The following is a 16,320-nucleotide window of genomic DNA, read 5'->3' on the forward strand; positions in this document are numbered from 1 at the left end:
GCTGGGAACACCATGAGTGTTTGGGTCCAGCTGAAAGAGAAAGGCAGCCCTGAGCTGCGCTTGGAGGGAGGCCGGGAGGGGGCTGCCAAAGGCGAGCATCATCTGGGAGGAGAACTGTCCTCGGGGGAATTTTTTCTGGGGGCTCACGGAGTAATCATGATCATAACACATAATTATGCATAGCAATCCTAGTAGAAACACTGGCCAGAATGTGAATAACCATTCAGAAAAAAAATGATAAAGATGACACAGAGTGGACATCATATCATTAAATGTGCTAACATCCCCAAGAGGCAGCCTCTGTGACCACTTTTATTCTAACTGGTTAAAGAAATTATTCATTACTGCATTAAGCAGCTTACTTTTCTTTTCATCTTCTCTGTGGCAATTTAAGAATTTATTCCACTTTCCCCATACTCATATATTTCGAGTCCTCTTCTTTTCTAACACTTTTTTTTTTTTCTTTTAATGCACAGGTATTGTTATACCAAGGTCAGTGACAGCAACATCTGGCCTGTATTTCTGATGTGTACTTAGTTACATTAAAGTAATTAGTTAATTTGTAGGTGTGCAAACAGCTGCTAGTACCAGGAATAATTTGTTTCAGCTGAAAGCAGAAATGAAAACATCAATGTACATTATTTATTTTTACCCAAAGAACAGGGTAAATTTGGGAAAAACAAACAAACAAACAAACAAAAACATTAAACAATGGAAAAAAGAAAGAAGTGCCCACTACCTGGTGAAGGACCGTGGCACTTTCTCCAGTGGACTGCTATCTGCACGTTGTCTCAGATGCCACACACCCACCTCTGCAAAGCTTTGGGAGACTGCAGTGAGTGTAGATGGGATTTTCTCCCCATTGATGTTTCCCTTGAGATGTTTTTGGCCTGGCTGCATCAGGGGGAGCACCTGGCGCATCCCACTGCTTGTGGGGGAAGTAGAGGGTGTTGGTTTGGGGCCAGGATTGCATCCTAGCCAGAGGGAAGGGCTGCTCTCTTCTCACCTGTCCTACTACACCTCCAGTTATACAGGATTTGCTCAGGTCATTTCTGGAGGAAAAAAAAAAAAAAAAAAAAAAAAGGCTGCAGTGAGGCTAGAAGAGCAATCTCACATGTTGCTCTTCTGCCAAGCCAGTACTTTCAGACATGTATTATTATTGTCTGGATATTCCAACCTACCTGAATGAAAAAAAAACTAATTTGAGCAGACAGCCAAAATACCCGCTAATTAACTTCTTCCAATGTTACCATCAAAGCAGGCTGTAGCTGGAAATAATCAGTTATAACAGAGCTCCAAAACTTTATTAACTGTTTCATTCTTTAGCTGCTTTGTGCTAGCTGGACACGTTTTGCAGCTAGGAGAACAACCCTGTTGGCGCTTTGCTTCTGCCCTGGCCTTTGATGCGGGGCTGCTCTGAGGCTGCATCTCCGCAGATTGGAGGGATCTGACACGAACACTGAGCCAGCACATCAGGCTGAAATAAGGAATGCTGCGTTTTGCAGACCACTGGCAGGATAAAAGCCCACAGCACACCCACTGGTAAATCAAGCACATTCCTTCAAGCCAGGGAGCAGGGGCTGAACTTCTGCAAGCAAAGGTTGAAGAGCACTTTTCATCTGGAGTCTGAGAAAGAACGCAGCTGGTAGTGCTCTACATGGCTGCTCCAGGTTTTACCCATCATTCCCCAGAAAAAAAAAAAAAGAAGGAGGACAATTTTTAGGTGGCAGGCTGGGCTTTTCTTTTCACTTGGGGAAGATTAAAAGATTCAAGACAAGCATACTAAGATCATACATCTGCAGCCACTCCCCTTCCCAGGAAGCACATTTTCCCAGCAACATTTTTCCCCCCTCAGCTTCTACAGAGGAGATTTTTCTGTGTGCCTTCTGATAGCACCTGCTGAACAAGAAGGGATTTAGGGAAACTAGAGCTATCCTGGCTAAGCAGAGAAGCACAGCAGCACCACGGGCTGTGCTTCTAGCTCAACAACCTAGTTCAGTGCCATTTCTTGGGGTCCTGCATATCATCGATCTTTTGAACTGACTGTGACTGTCTGATGATGTTTAATTGCTCTCTATTGTCCTAAATTGTGTGGCAATATCCTCTATGCTCTCCATACACTGTAAACTTCCTTTGTAGCCAATATCTCAGCTCTCAGCAAAGACTGAGAAGCTACAAGCTTTCTAGAGCCCCAGTGCCTTTTGTGCAATCTAGCAGCCGTCCTGTTGCCCACAGGCACTCCATCCCCAGAGAAACCTGGAGTACAATCACACACACCCCTTAGCTTGGGACGTCTGTTTCTCTTTCTGCCATATAGAAGAAAATCCCTGCTTAAACAGCTCCCCAAATGCATGATTATTTTTTTTTTTTTTATCAGAGCAGCATTTCTCACCTTGAGTCCCCTGCCCCCCATGCACAGTTAAACTCACTTTTACACTGTCCTGATTCCAGATCCGGACGTTGTGTAAAGGGAGCCTGGGCAGCAGGGTCAGGTTGGACTTGAAACTACACCTAAAATTACTTTTCAGTCTTTCTGTGCTTGTCCTTAACCATAAAGCCTACGTCTCCCAGAGGATACACCCCTTGCGCTCTTTTCCTCTTCACCCTCCACAACCGCACAGCTCTTCTCTCCCAAACAGGAGGCGAGTATCAAGTTTTACTCCTTTATTACCAAAACCACCTCCCTGATCACTCCCACAGATGCCCTAGTGCTCCTTTTCCTCCCTCCCCTTGCCCTACTCCCAGTTTCAAGACCTACCTTTCTTCCAGGTGAGGGTTGTTTTGGTTTAATTCCAAAACCCACCGACCTTACTTGATTTCTTATTATTTTGGTTAAGATTGTTTTTTCAACTTTGAGTCTCTATTATACAAAGTAAATTAATAGGCATGACATTACAGCAAAATACTCTCCCACATCATAAAAGGCAGGGTTTATTTTATTTTCACTACAAAGCTGACAGGTGTGTTGCCTTTCCTCTTCTTCAATTAAATCCAGATTCTTTCTGAACTCTATGCAATTATATTATAATAACATTATAAGAAATTATCTTGTTTGGTAATTTACAATGCCTTCTTGTGAAATAAGTTTCGTTATGTTTTGAAATTCTCTCCTGAAATAAAGTTAAAGTTAGTGCTACTGCTACCCAAGGCTACTCTGTGTATGGGGAAATTCCTAGCCTCTTTAATAAATGGTATAGCTTAAGAACAGATTTTCTTCTACAAAATTTAGGCTTTCTCTTGGATACATAGAGGTTCGGACTTCTCCTTGTCAAATTATATGTAATTCCCTCGTCCCAAAGTATTCTGGACAAGCGTTGCTCCCAGGAGCAGCAGAGGGACAGTGCTGCCCAGCAGAGACAGCGCATTGCTCATTCAGAAGAAAAGCACCCTCTGCCTCCCTCCACAACTGCAGGCTTGGGCAGATCATAGATACAAAACTGCATTACAGAAATCTGTTTGCAAAGCCAGTGCTGTGTCTTATCTTAATTTAAAGGGCAAACATAGCTGCTGAATAACAGTTTATACAAAAAATTTGGTTTCAGTAATCCTCCATAGAAAACTAACGAAGTCTTCATTTGTTGTTTCCACACTGGCATTGGTGAGACAGTCTCTTTTTAAAAAAATATCTGAAGCATTCAGAGACATTTCTTTTAGTTGACTATTAAGTATTGTATCTTTTTTTCTAACATTTTTGGCCACATATAAGTATTGTTTTTAAAACCATGAGAAGAAAAAGAGTAGAGCTCTCTCCTGGGCATAGAAAACTGGCAGGTTGTGACAAAGCGAGAGCTCTCAAAACCTTCCTATCAAACCTCAAACTTGGACCTGTCATTTTCTGGATGGCCAGTTTCCTGCCAGCCCACCTATTAGGTCATTAGAGATTGGAGGTATGTCCCTTCTAGGCCCTGGGTAGACTACCAGAGGGGCAGTGTCTAGCATCAAATGAACCTAGCTGCTCATTTTTGAAGCAGTAAGGACCTAGTGTCAGAAACTGGTTTTGTTATTTGAGCCAGGTTCTACTGACTGCATATGATTGACTCCAAGCCTGGACAGATATTCTCTCCACTTGAATACGTCTTTTACCAGAGCATAACAATCAATTAACAATCAATTAACAATCGACCTCATCGCAGTCTACAACTTCCTAGTAAGGGGGTGTTGAGAGGCAGGAGACCTTTTCTCCATTAACACCAGCGACAGGACCCGCGGGAACGGGGTTAAGCTGAGGCAGGGGAAGTTTAGGCTTGACATCAGGAGGGGGTTCTTCACGGAGAGGGTGGTTGCACACTGGAACAGGCTCCCCAGGGAAGTGGTCACTGCACTGAGCCTGATTGAATTTAAGAAGAGATTGGACTGTGCACTTAGTCACATGGTCTGAACTTTTGGGTAGACCTGTGCGGTGTCAAGAGTTGGACTTGATGATCCTTAAGGGTCCCTTCCAACTCAGGATATTCTATGATTCTATGATCTATGATTATTATATATTAGGTTATAGCTTTTACATTGTTTTCTGAATATTTTCATGCATCATGAAGGCACTCCATTGCTGTAGTTCATGTTACTTTATTTCTGACAGGTTGAAATTAAAATAAAATAAAAATAAAATTAAAAAATACTAAGGCGATCCCCCCCCCAACAATATAACATTAACTCAACTTATTGATGTGCATCAGGTTGGACATATTACCCCTGGTTCACAGCAGTTAGAAGGACAAAACTGCTATATATTTTGTAATCCATAATCTGTAATATTCTGGTACAGATCAGATATCTGTGAAACAATTTTTATAAAAGCGTAAGGAAGGCTTCCTGGCACCCATCTGGTTACTATATTCCCATATGTAATGAAATGTTTCTGGTTAAGTCTACTTGCTTTGTGGCTTAGAATATCTTGTGGTGGCTACTGACTTCAAATCATGTGTCTGCATGTGTCTGACTTCAGAGCTTTGCCTCTCCTGATTTATTGTAAAACACAGTGAAAGGGTTGCAGTAACTGCATACTGAAGTTTAACAGCAAGATGCAGACTTGTGTTACTTAAATATCAAGGATGCTGATATCCAAACCAAAAATCAAGTGTACCTGAGATTCAATAGTTTGTTGTTGTTGTTGTTTTTCCCAGACCATATCTGGATCTAGTTACCTTTCTTCAGCATTTGTTTTTATCCCAAAGTATTTACTTTCAAATAACGTTCCTCACCCTGAATAACACTTTAGTAATATGAGTCAAAAAACGTAGAGTTGAAATGTGAGCAGCAAGCCCAAACTGTACAGAATTGAGAGACTTACTTCCAAGAAAGAACATAAAAAAGGTCATTACATGCAGGCCTTTTTTGAGCAAGGGTAAAAGATGGCATAAAGCTGTCTTTGCAGCTCCTGGTTTTAGGACTAGGAGGTGTCACCCCTGGAAATGCTAAGAGCATAGTGAGCTATGTAGGCTCAACCTGCCCTGCTGCAGCCGGCCTTTAGAGGTGCAGTGCGCATCATCTGTCCAGTGTCTACCAGTGCCATGGCTGGAACACAAGCAAATCAGCATGAGTTCATAAAGAGGCTCCCTAACTTTTATTAGTAGTAGTATTATTTGCCATTTAAAGGATAATAAAAATTATTTGGGTGAACTTCACATTTTAAGGTGAGTGCTTTTAAAAACTGAGCAAGTACCTAAAGAGATGTGTATTACATATTAGCAACATCTGCATCAACACTATGAACCCTGCAGAGAAATGCAGCCAGATCCTCAGGAGATACTATGTCTGTGGAGCAATACCAGTTTACATTAGCTGTGGGTGGAGGCCAAAGAATTCAATGACCTCTGAAATGAATCTGGTAATGATAATACAACTTCTGCTGTAATAAATTATATTAAAAATAAACAAACAAAACCCCTGCCAGGTTCTGTTTAAAGCTGGAATGCTTTATCAGTCTTGGAAGAGGCAAAAGACCAAGTGAACCAAGATCTTATTCACAAATGTAGGCTTTTAAAGTCCAGGCTGTGAAGCAATGGGATAGAAGAGACAGAACTGCTTTGATTTTCAAGCCCTGAGAAGCAAAGATGGGGTGAGCTTGTAGAGTTTTCTCTGAATCATTTATGCATGTATGAGTAAAAATGTATTTTAGTCCTCACATCTGTGAATCAGGCACCTCACAGTGGAATTTACTTCACACACTGATGTGGAGAAGACAAGGGAGTTCAGTTGGGTAGTTTTGTTTTTTGAAGAAAAGCAAAAACAAAAACAAAACAAAACAACCAAACAAAACAAACAAACAAACAAACAATGCTAAGAAGGATTAGTCCAGAATATTGAAAACTTCCCATAAATGACTCTTTCCATTCTTTGACCCAGTTTAGCTCTGGGCTGAATCTGTGAAGCTGCATGGGAGCATTTTATAAACTTAGATGAGAGCATGATGTGGTTTTATATCCACATTTATATACAGGATCTTGCATAGCACTCTGCAAACAATGACTTAGATGCTGGTAATGCATCAACTATGTAAGCAAAATGTGGCAGCAGCTCTATTTCAGTAATAGCTGGCACAGAGTAGACCCTGTCTGACTGAGAAAGGAATTGTTGGCCAGGCCATCATAAGAAGAATTACTCTCCAGCCTTTTTCTAAAGGAGTGATGAATGCTTAGCGTCCTCCTGGATGCTGTACGATTTCATGCCGGGTATAGGCTTGCTTGCATTTTGTCCCACTGTGCTTTGAGTATACATAATGTCACCTAACCTATTTCTTGCCTCATAGTGTTTTTATAAACACACATTCATTTTATATTTTAAGTACTTTTCAAGTTATAACAGCAACTGTTGAAATGTTTGTTTCTGGTTGAAATTGAGGAGCACATCCTATATATAATAATATTGCTAGTCTTAAGCTTTTTCTTTTTGGCAGCAGATTTGTAGCAGTGCTCTTGCTTTACAATGAGAAATTGCTGATCAGCTCTCTTAAGGGGGGAGAAACATAAGAGTTTAAAAACAAGTTACCAAAGTAGAAAGTGAGATAGGGACTGATTGGTTGTATTAATGATAGTACCATAGGATGGTGCCAGACATTTAGGTGCATCAAAACCTTTTGGTTTGTTGTTTAAAAAGTATTAGCTTTGTATTTTCTCTGGCTAAACTTTTTCCCAGTTGAAGGAACAGTGGAAGTCTATACTGAGCCTGTGCTGGCTCGCTACACTGGGGCTTTCAATCTGGCTGTCATTGCACCCAGATGGCATAGGAGGTTTTCTGTTTTTATTGTTCTGAAAATATAATTGGTGCTGATTTGCAGTTGTGCATCCCAACATGAGGTCATGATAGGTTAGCTCAGCTTTGATCCTACCATGTCAATTCTCATCTGAACATGAGCCAGCAGTGTTCCCAGGTGGTTCAGAAGGCCAACGGCATCCTGGCCTGTACCAGGAATGGTGCAGCCAGCAGGAGAAGGGAGGTGATCGTCCCCCTGCACTCTGCTCTGGTGAGGCTGCACCTCGAGTGCTGTGTTCAGCTTTGGGCCCCTCACTACAAGAAGGACATCAAGGCCCTGCAGCGTGTCCAGAGAAGGGTTGCAAAGCTGGTGAGGGGCCTGGAGCACAAGGCCTGTGAGGAGCGGCTGAAGGAACTGGGGGTGTTTGGTCTGGAGAAGAGGAGGCTCAGGGGAGACTTCATTGCTCTCTACAGCTGCCTGAAAGGAAGGAGTGGGGAGCTGGGGGTCAGCCTCTTCTCACAGATAACTAGTGATCGACTTGAGGGAATGGCCTCAAGTTGCGCAGGGGAGTTCAGGTTGGAAATTTGGAGACATTTCTTCTCAGAAAGAGTGATTAGGCATTGGAACAGGTTTCCCGGGGAGGTGGTGGAGTCACTGTCCCTGGGGGTGTTCAAGGAATGGTTGGATGTGGTGCTTAGGGACATGGTTTAGTGGGTGACATTGGTAGTAGGGGGATGGTTGGACCAGATGATTTTGGAAGTCTTTTCCAACCCTAATGATTCTATGTCAAAGCCCCCCAGATTAATACTGTATATCAACTCCCCTGTTGCTCATAGCCACCTGTGATGGTGACTGAGCAAGTCAGTCTTTGTGGCAATTATGATGCTTTTGGGGTTTGAACATGAGAAAAATTCTTACAAGTAGAAACTATATAGTTTCATTCAATTTAGTAAAAACTCTAGAAACAAAGACATCTTAGAAAAGAGATTATGTGCCTGTTATGCCTTGTAACTCACTCTTGAACACAGCGATCTGATCATTACTTTTTTTTTTTCCATTAATTTTTCTCTAAAATTAATTTTCCAGTATTGCAAGGTTAAGTGAACCATTTCTGATATTTTCACTCCATGACTGGTAATGCTGTTATCATTTCCTGAGTACATGTTTAGGAAAAAAAATAGAGCAGTAAAACTTTCAGGTCAGATTTTCAGTGAGATCAATGGATCTACAAAGATTTTAGCCACTGCAAACTAGGACTTTAAGTTGGAAATGGGCCGGATTCATGCTTTTGTAACACTGATGGAGTTCAGGTTTTGATCCTGACATAACTGGCCAGTGTTTTGTAACGGGAAGCATCCAAATCTGGAATTTAAATATCCTGAGGTCTAGAAGTGTTTATGTTCCCATCTGAAGTTAGGGAGCACCACTATCTCTAATTTGTGGTGTGTCTGCTCCACAGGATTTGTGGTCTCTTTTCCACAGACAACGCCTCCTACAGACTCTTTTTCCAGCTGCTTCTTCTGATTTTATAACCAGTCAACCCAGAACAACACAGCAGATAAATTCTAATATACAGCATCAGCTGCATCTCTCCACTTGTTTATTTTCCTTACTGATAGAGATGAGTGGTTTCAGTGGCAACAAGAGCAACGTGTCCGGTTCCCATTTTATCCCTGGTCTGGAATACATTAGTCTTCTCTTGTCCTACTTTGGTTTTACATGTCTTCACTGTAACAATGTCTTTTCCAAAACTGCAGGCCATCCACTAAGGCATATGATGAAAGCAGAGGGGGTGTGATTTTTGTTTATAGTCAGCATCACTCCAAGGCTTGTGCTAGTGATGTTGTTAAAGAGCAAAGGTTAAAAATCACTTCTCGGTATTCATTGAGAACTTTGGAAGTATTTTGTTTATGAAAAATTTGGATGGCTTGCCTTTATGAATAAAATTGTATTAAGAATAAAATTGTATTATGAATAAAATTTTATTAAGGTAAGAATTAATTATTTTCTCAGATTGAAAGACACAGAAATTAGAATGCAGAAAGCTCAAAAGAACTACAGAAAAAAATGAACTGGGTCCAATATCACAGGTAAACTCCTGGACTTCTAATTGCCTGTTCATTCCTTTTGCAATTTACACATACTATATGAAACAAGAAGTACTCGGTGTTTATCAGGCCATTTTAAACAACACAATCAGCTGAAAAATAAGCAGCTCAAAAAGTAGTAATTCGGGGTCTGTTTTTAAATATAACCAAACAAATATTTTGCCATAGCTTCTCACTGTAGGACAGTGACTATAAATTTAGTACTACTTTGTCATTTTGAGTAATAAATGTGACATTTTAGTTTAAAAAATATTATGTAAATGCAGTATCAGTCAGACTTATTGCAACAACAGATACTTCCATGGACACAATTGTTCTTGAAATGGCATTATGGAATTCAGGTTTTCCCAGACACTCTTGTTTGCATTTGTTGCAGGGCGTGAGGTTGCCTTTCTTCCCTATATCCTTCAATGTGGCTAGCAGAATGCAGTATCTGATCTCCTATTGTTATTCTAAACAAAAACGGAGACGTAGGGGTGTGGTATATTACTGCATAAGTTAAGCTACAATTTTTATCTAAAGAATTCTGCATTTTCCTAAGCACACTCAGATTTGGAACATCACTGGGATTGCAACAGATTCTTAATGGCAACAAGAAACTTTGTGTTTACATAAAGTGTCTCTAGTGACTGTCTGGTTTCTGGAACATGTGGGAGCATATTTGTACTCCACACCCTGAATGAGTGATATAGTTATTGTAGCCTTCTTACAAGTGTAAATTACAGAATAAAATCTGCATTCAAAGTAACTCGTAGCCCTTTCACGCTGCCTGTATACCTGCCTGCTTTAGGATTCCCTTGCTCTACAGAGGTGTAAGAAGGCCTTAATGAAAATGAAACTCATGGCCTACTACTTTGATCATCTCACTTGTCTCTCCTTTACGTCACCCTTTCAACTACATAGCCAAAGAGAAGGTGGGTGGGAGGAGGGGGGGTGTTGCGATCTAGTGTTTTGCATTGTAAAATGCTTCCTAATTTGTGATGACACTTTTTGCAACGTTATTATGGTGATAATTCCTAAATAGGCCTGTCCATAAGTAATGAAATAATGACGAGCTAACGCTTTGAAACTTCCTACCTCATCCTTGGGACGTTTAGAAATACTGAGAAGCTGTGTTGGCTTGTGATTTCCACGGGAATTTCCATGCTGCCTGCCTGGCGTCAGGCAAGGGAGAGCAAGAGACGCAGAGACTCCACATTTAGAGATTGGTTTTCTGCTGCCCTCAAGCATGTAGGTTGCTTATAGCTAACCAAAGCAGGTAAAAACCCTGCACATTTGTTGCTTCCCTGACACATCTAGCCAGGATGTAGTCACTTTTCTGCCATTGAATACAGTGCCTTGCTTGATTCTGCCTTGGCTGCTTGTCCTACTGCAATTGTTTATGTAACTCTCCTGGGCAAAGCAATCTATGAGTTTGCTCATCATGTACCATTACGTACCATAATGAGTGAACACACTCTGGGAAAATGCATGCTGAGTACAGGGTTTGGGTCTATAAAGTGACTTTCACAGAACTTTGGGGAGTTTGGGTTAGAAATCATTCCTAATTATCTGCAACAACCTTTGACAGCGCGCAAATTCCGATGTACATGCATTAAAGGAATAAAAGTAATACTTCATACTGCTGGGGGTATTATCATTATTCCAGATAATGTGCACCATCACAATACTGACTTAAAATTGGCTTAGCACTGAGTAATACATGACTTGGAGCAGTCATTGAAAAGTCTTTGCGAATTCTGTGGCAAAGGCTAATGTAAATAAAGGAAGATCAAAGTAAACTTTGAAGTAGGAAGGGAGCCTGACATAGCCTATGAAGACATACTGTACTCAGGCATAGCCCAACAAACTGGAAATATTTCATTTTCAATTTCCTGCCCAAGATACCAGCCTTAAGCCTTACTTTTTTTATTATTATTCTTATACTTTTTGTTTTTCACTGCCATTAAGTAGAAGCTGTGCTGGCAACTTACTTTACAGGTTTTTCCTAAAGATATGGGGTATATTTTCTTTTTTTTTGGTAAGCACTGTTAATAGCATTTCACCATGCAGCAGAACAGTGCAGCTCACCAGCTGCAGGATGAATACAGTCAGTGCTGCCCCAAAAACACCATGCAGCAAACAAGGAGAAAAAAAAAAAGCATAAAAGAAGGTGCCAGCATATAAGTATATCCATGCATTTAGCAGTGTCCTTTCATTCACCTCCATTTTCATCTTCACATAAACCTCTCATAAATGCTGTTTTGGAACCAGCTGTGCAGAGTCTTATTTTCCAGACCTGTCACATACACTTAATAAATTCTCAGCTTATGGTTCCAGCCTCATATGTCTGTGCAGGCTTTTATGGGAAGCAAGACCTTTCTTTGTAACCATACAGGTCTTTGCAATTCTCCATCTCCAATGCTGGAGGCTCTGCGGGACAATCTTTCTGCCTCTTAGGCTCCCCAGTGCATATGGATGGGGCTTTCTCTCCATCATTTCATTCCACTGAAGAAGATAAATAACCATCGTTTTCCTGTGTGACATGATTTAGGTGTTCCTGCTCCAGCAGGGGGATTGGACTAGATGATCTTTCAAGGTCCCTTCCAATCCCTAATATTCTGTGATTCTGTGATCAACTGCAGAAAAATCAGCTGCAAAAATCTCCATCTACTGTAAGTGCATGCTTCCACACACAATCACACCTAAAGGCAAACTGCTGGAGTGTCTTCTTGCTGATGTGTAATGCAGCTAATCGACCACTGGGCTATAGCAATGAGCTAGTGAGAAGCAGAATCTTTCTTGGTGAGTTATGTCTTTTGGAGACAAGCCCAAGCAAGAAAATCCAAATCCTAACCTGGATTTCTCTGGAGCCCTTGGGCATTAACATCCCACAGGTTAATGGACGTCTTTTATTGCTGTATCATAGACAAAATTTAAGTGAATTGGATGTATCACTTGGCAAGCCATTAGCAATGAATTCTGATAATTTGGTGATGTGAAAGTGGCAGAGATGTCCTGCCCTGTTTGCTGCTGGAGGCCCTGCAGGGCACAGTGCTGGGGGAGTGGTGTGGCTGCTTTCATCCGAGCAAGACCACAAAGAGCAATCTGGTAGCTGCTTGCCTTCCCATCTGAAAGCAGAAGGCACAAGGTAGCAGAAAACTCCTTTGTACTCCCACTGCATAGCTCTGCTGCAGCCAGCTGCACACCTGGAAATCAGGACCCCCTTTTGAACTGTTCTTGAGCATATGGTGAGAGCAATCACCATGAGAAAAGCTCTAGATCAAAGTGATGGCCAGTAGATCAGCTCTAGCATAAACACTGCCATTTCCAAACAGACCTAGCTTCTTGCAGAGATTAAAGTAAATCCCATAGTATTTCATCCTAGCTATAATCCTAAATAACAACAAATCTGGATGCTCTGTATAAAATTATGTAACTCTTCCATTACTTTTTGTCTTCCCTGTCTCAAAGAACATCAGGAGCTTCAACAGTCAGGTAATCAGCATCGGGGTGCACTCAAATGCCAGATGCGTTGTTCATATGGAGGAGCGGCCACCCCCTAACATGCAGTGCACCACTCACTGGATTTATTTCATTACGTGCTGTCTTCTAGAGAAAGAAACTACCCCCAGCTGAGCAATTGCAGGGCCTGCACTCCCAACTACAATTGCTAGGTCAGTGCTTTCATTATTATGGGTTCTTGGTGGAGGCATAAACCACCAGAGCGGAGAGCTCTCGTGGTTTGTACAGCTCAGCAGAATGCACAGACTACCTAGTTTAGATGTGTTTTATTAACACTTGAGCATTCACTTCATGGATAGATAGCTTTTGACACTGTGGGCACATATGTAACAGAGCCCCTGTTATGCAATATATTTTTTTGGGAAAAAAAATGATTTTCTTTTTTAAAGGCATGTGCCTTTGCAATGTGAGGTGTTGCTGTGTCATCTCTCTGCCTTAAGGGTTGTGGTCTGACTGGTATATCACTGCTTGTAGGAAACCAGACTCTGGGGATGCAGCTGTGTTGCCAGAAAGTCTGCACACTACAGACATATCTTTTGAGCACTGCCAGTAAGCTGTGACTGTGACTGCATCCCTAAGGGTTCCTGAAGTGTTTTGGACTGTAGGTGTAGCTCTGTGCTGCCAGAAAGCTTTTGGTTGTGGATGTCTTTGTCTACAGGGCTGAGAAGTTGTGGGCTGTTGATGTATCAGGATGGACTATAATAAAGCCTGGGTGCAGAAAGTGTCTCTGTCTTCTGCTAAAGGCCCTTGGGCCATCCTAGAGCTATTTGCCTCCAGAGAATCTGGGACACATGCTGTTATGTTTGCCCTAGCATATCTACACGGTAATAATGTTCTACGTGTGATAACAAGTTTGTGGCAACTTACCCCCTCTATTAGCATATGCGCCATCCCTCTGAGGATCTTGAGACAAAACTTTTCTAATTAATCAAAATTAATCAAAAATTAATTAAATTAATTAATTAGAATTACTTACTAATTAATCAAAAAATTCTAAATTTTCTGATTAAGCTTCTTACACAAGTAAGGATTATTATGCCCATTTTACAGGTGGACGTTGCCATGTTTGCCAGAACGCCAGTGTGCCGCCTGCTGGTAATGTTTTTAAAACCTTTGTGCCTGTTCAGGCTGACTAGCTAGCTCTTAACCACATATAGGACTGATCTGAATAGCAGCTGAAACTAGCACTCTGCAGCAAATAATAAATCTTCAGCTGGAGCTGTTGGCAAAAGGAGCTTAGTTGGCGTGTATACAGCATACACAGAAAATACCACAGGCGTTCTTTTTCCTTTTTTTTCAGGAACAGCATCTTATGGTTCAAGGGCAAGCCCCAAATGCACACTCTTGCTCCAGATCTTGGGCAGCCTCAGCAGAACCTAAGCACCAACTTGGGCATGACTTTGTAGCACAAGATAGCGGTCTGTGCTACGCGCAGGCCCAAAGCAATGAGTTACCCTGCAGGACACAGTGTGCAAAAACCTAACAGGGATCCCATCCAAATCTTTGTACTTCTGCCTGCTGCGTATTTCCCCCTGAACAATTAATTGGCTCTAAGGCTGCAGTCTAGACAACACTTTCTTTCTGAAGTTAAAAATAAGGAAGTGTGAAAAGGTGCTGAATCTTTGCTGAGGTGGAACAGGCTGAAGTTTTAAGAAGGCTATGGGGATTCTGCTTTTTATGTTTGCTTATTACAGTCGCACCTTATGTTTTTTCCTCTGCACTGGAAGAAACAGAGATTGCCTCATTCAGTAGTAACATAATGCTGAGTACTTTTTTCCCTGAGTACTCAAAAATACAGATCCTGATATGTGTTTAGCCAGGAGATGTTTCTGATCATGTGCCCAAATGAAAAATCAGGCTCCAAATACCCATCTGGATTCAGAAATAAACTCGGCACCTCAGGCTCATCACTCATGGAAAGAATGACACATACAAGCATGACTTCATGGTCATAAGGCCTTGAAAACGTACATCCAAAATGTTTGTAACAATGTACATTTTATCACTTTTGGAAGATGCTAAAAATAAGAGCCAAATGATGAAACAGTCTGGAGTATCTGCAGAGAAAAGGTGCTTTGTGCCAGTAAGTCAGAGATATTAGCTTTTGGCTCACAAGTCTGAATTATTTTCTGGCCATACACCCAAAGGTGGATCATGCAGATCCTGCAGAAATGCAAGAAAGCAGATGCCATTTGCTTCCTTATGCTCAAACCCCATTCTAAAAACTCTACCAAGCATTTCATATTGCATATGTTTCTACCTGTTTCTCTTTCCTTGAAATAAACATAGAAAAGCAGTCAGTCTTATTAGATGGACTCAAAGTGAATTTCCAGATGCTTTGATTTTTATTTCTTTCCTTGTCTGCCTTCCCCCAGGTAAATCTGCTCTATTTTTCTAATGAAACCTGCAGTATGAACTCGTTACTAATATTTTTTTTTTTTTTTTGTGATAACCATAGGAAATAGAGCTATTTTTTCCCCCTAGAATTGGGTGACTCTTGCAAGAAGTTTTTACATAAATATTTTCCAGTTTGAGTCTTTAAATTACCATGCTTCAGGCACAGCTGCTAAGTAGGCAACTGCACTAGAGTTGACAAGCTGGAGAAGCCCAGGAGGTGGCTTGTGAAGAAAGAGAGCGAGCAGTGGGGTTTGTACTGCTCACGGCTGAGTGCATGCTCTGTTTCACTTCCAACACCAAAGGACCAGATGAGCTGTGCTAGCCCCCTGCTTTGTTTTGAGTAGATCTCCACCCATTTTCTAAGCACTCCAGTAAATTAATGTAATGGCATTCTTGCGTGGTAACAATGGCATTATAAGGAAACACCACAAAAAGATTTGTGTTTTTTTTTTTTTTTGAACCTGCAGCCCTACCGATTTACCTTGCAAAGGTTTTTCTAAGAGCTACCTTCCTTCCATCAGAGAGCAGAGCAATACCTTGTGAGCTTTGTGTCAAGGCAGCTCAAAATGTGAGGTGCCAACATCCCGGTGAGCCATGAATTGTTTCTTCATCCTGCACAAACTCAGCCACATGGGGCACCCTCAGCTCCCCCTTCAGTTACAGGGGAGCCTACTTCTCCCTCCCTGGCCCTGCTGAGGAAGGCTGGCACTGGTCCCAAACCTCCTCCAGCTCTCTCCTAAGGCTGCTGCAGCTGACCTGCCAGTTGGGCTGAAGGCCAGATTGCAGTGCTCTGTCCTCAGGCAATGAGCAGTGAACCCTGAGGAAAATGGGTGAGAACCACGGGGCTGGTTTGGGATTTCTTGACCCACAGAAGAGCAAGATTCTCCAAACAGGGCTAAGGGCATTGTAGGAGACAGGAGAGACTTCAGCCTTGTCCAGTACAATAGGAGAACCGTATTCCAGGTCACCTTCAGGACGTGTAAGGGAATAATGTGGGGAGAAGAAAGGGAGCAAATAGCTTGGAGGATCCTGAGCATCTTTCAGGCAGGGAACAAAGTGAGGTGACAGCCGGGGACACTTGGACTCACTCTTCTGTGTCTGTCCCAGACCTGCTCCATCTGC

At 41.8% G+C, this 16,320-nt stretch overlaps 1 long non-coding RNA gene across 1 annotated transcript; it reads left to right on the forward strand.

Annotated features, from left to right (window-relative positions):
* The first annotated feature begins 687 nt into the window (after positions 1-687).
* LOC137852969 (uncharacterized) lies at positions 688-1,716 on the forward strand. Its single transcript, XR_011094109.1, has 2 exons — positions 688-835; positions 1,327-1,716. It is a non-coding gene; the product is annotated as an uncharacterized lncRNA (long non-coding RNA).
* The last annotated feature ends 14,604 nt before the right edge of the window (positions 1,717-16,320 follow it).

This window comes from Anas acuta, chromosome 3, assembly GCF_963932015.1.
Source record: "Anas acuta chromosome 3, bAnaAcu1.1, whole genome shotgun sequence".
NCBI classification, from domain to species: domain Eukaryota; kingdom Metazoa; phylum Chordata; class Aves; order Anseriformes; family Anatidae; genus Anas; species Anas acuta.